The sequence below is a fragment of the Penaeus japonicus genome, unplaced genomic scaffold, assembly GCF_977035675.1.
Source record: "Penaeus japonicus unplaced genomic scaffold, GWHDUDI00000001_assembly GWHDUDI00000026, whole genome shotgun sequence".
Classification (NCBI taxonomy): domain Eukaryota; kingdom Metazoa; phylum Arthropoda; class Malacostraca; order Decapoda; family Penaeidae; genus Penaeus; species Penaeus japonicus.
The window spans coordinates 18867544-18870043 of record NW_028234428.1 but is presented as its reverse complement, the minus strand read 5'-3'; the positions used below and the strand labels follow the sequence as shown (position 1 = coordinate 18870043).

Genomic DNA, 2500 nt, shown 5'->3' with positions numbered 1-2500 from the left:
AGTTCATTGGATCCTACGCTGATCAGAGAGAGTCAGTTGAACGGGAGACAAATTGCCTCCTATTCTTTGTGATCATAAATGTCAAGATATAAACATATCAACTGGATCTTAAAATCTGAGTTTGACTAAAGGAAAGGTCTCTTTATCATTCTAGTGTTTTTTTTCCAGATGGAACTTATATATTCTTATTCCAAATTCATATCCTACAAACACTGGGACTTTCTCGGTTTCGTCTCTCTCTCTGGACAGTCGATGGACCTGCGAAAAGAGAACAGAGAAAATATACGTTTAATAATTGTGAATTTTCCTGACTCTGGTATATTGATGTATAGATAGATGATGATGGTAGTAATGAGCATAATAAGATAATGATGATACTGGTGATAGTAATAGTAACGATAGATAGTAAGAAGGATTAGATGAATGATAATAACCAAAATGAAAGCATTTAGTATTGAATTTTGCTAATAAAGAACTACATCTTATATCATGATAATAAGGAATAGTAGGACATGAATACTGTTGGCATATGAGTGTAACTGTAATTGTGTGTGTGTGAGAGAGAGAGAGAGTGGGGGGGGGGGGGGGGGGGGGGGAGAGCGAATTAGAGAGAGAGAGAGAGAGAGAGAGAGAGAGAGAGAGAGCGAGAGAGAAAGGTGTTGAGGGTGAGAGTGAGAGGGGAGAGAGAGAGGGGGGAGGAGAGAAAGTAAGCGAATGAATAAGAGACAGAGAGAAACAGAGAGAGAGAGCAGAGCGTTTCTCCATAAATGTGGTATCTACAAAATGCGCGTCTGTTTACCAAAACAGCTTTCTTATTCTTCTAAGAACACGTGTCGGGAAAGTAGATCAGAAAAAAAGATGGCGCATGATTATAATAGTCATACATATCAGATAAGCCTGCTGTCTAATGTCCAATAAATATGAACAGAAGAGTTCCAGTATTGGCAGCTGTGATCTACGGCTCCTGCCAGAAGATAATGATTTAGTGTCTCCTTCATCATGTATGGACTAACTTATGCGTTAATCTAAATAATGTCAGTTCTTTACATTTCATATGGTACGTAATCAATACAGTGGAAGACGTGGAAACGTATGTATATTGCGTATGTAGAGTATGCAGAGGTGGGTCCATGTGCCGGATTCCCTTTGAAGGCTATTTCGTAATCTCTCTCTCTCTCTCTCTCTCTCTTTCTCTTTCTCTTTCTCTCTCTCTCTCTCTTTCTCTCTTTCTCTCTCTCTCTCTCTCTCTCTCTCTCTCTCTCTCTCTCTCTCTCTCTCCCCTCTCCTCCCCCCCCCTCTCCCGCTCTCTCTTTCTCTCTCTCTCTCTCTCTCTCTCTCTCTCTCTCTCTTCTCTCTCTCTCTCTCTCTCTCTCTCTCTCTCTCTCTCTCTCTCTCTCTCTCTCTCTCTCTCTCTCTCTCTCTCTCTCTCTCTCTCTCTCTTTCTCTCTTTCGGTATTGCATTATATATATATATATAGATAGATAGATAGATAAATAGATAGATAGATAGATATAGATATATTATATGTGTGTGTGTGTGTGTGTGTTTGTGTGATTGTGTGTGTGTGTGTGTGTGTTTGCAATATATTGAGTATACATCGGATCAGGTATTAACATCGAACGGTTTGGTTGATGACCCATTCAGAACATATCCTGTAAGTTTGCTCGTTATAGTGCAGTGTTATTTCGAAATGGAATATGAATTGATTATTTTTTTCCAAAGTAATTTCAACAACAAGCTTTCGTGTAAGTCTGCATAAAAATTAACTCTGATAAGTATGTATCTGCGTGTCTATACGGTGGGTACATCGTGTTATGTTTTCGATACGAATAGCTTTCAAGAAATGAAGCGTTAATGACATGAAAGCACACTCTGCTCTATCGGCCTGACAGTCACGTTTGGATATTACATGGCAATTATTTTCCTATTTGCATAATTGCAAATCGGAAAACCATAATTTGACACGGATTAGATAATGCCTGAGTAATACGAAGGGTCAACAACGCTCACTCAAGAACGGTTGAGTTAGAAATAAAATCCCGGAATAATTCCATATTCAATCGTTGTCTGTTTTGATTTTTTTTTTCTTTTTTTTAGAAACATTTGTTTAGGAGTTCATAGAAAGCAATATCCTATGCAGAGAAGAAAATTTGCAATTGAAGTTGCAACTCTGGCTCTCCTGCCCGTAATATGTTCCTCGTACATAAAGTTACTTCCTTGAGCATCTGACGTAAAAGCATTTTTGCTCTAGTCTGTTTACCGAAAGTTGGTGCATTTTGGCGAGTAAACTTTTTTCATACGATCGGGTAAAGAGCATATTTGTAAATGGCAAAGGAGAGTATTATTTACAAACCGGAAGATCGTGTTTGTTACTTATTTTTGTGGGATATTGGTATCTAGATATGGTATTATTTATGCGATGATAAAATACACGCCCCTCCAATCAACAGCGCTGCGTACCTTTCTCATGATGACTAATTCACAACACAAAATACGCGT

At 38.5% G+C, this 2500-nt stretch overlaps 1 protein-coding gene across 1 annotated transcript in view; it reads right to left on the bottom strand.

Moving 5' to 3' along the window:
* The window catches only part of LOC122253416 (adhesion molecule nephrin), a 103422-nt gene that overhangs the window by 84709 nt on the left and 16213 nt on the right, over window positions 1-2500 (bottom strand). The window contains exon 2 of the mRNA XM_086552095.1: window positions 1-258. This exon is cut by the window's left edge and continues 458 nt beyond it. The gene's annotated coding sequence lies outside the window, so the exon portion shown is untranslated. The remainder of the gene's footprint in view (window positions 259-2500) is intronic.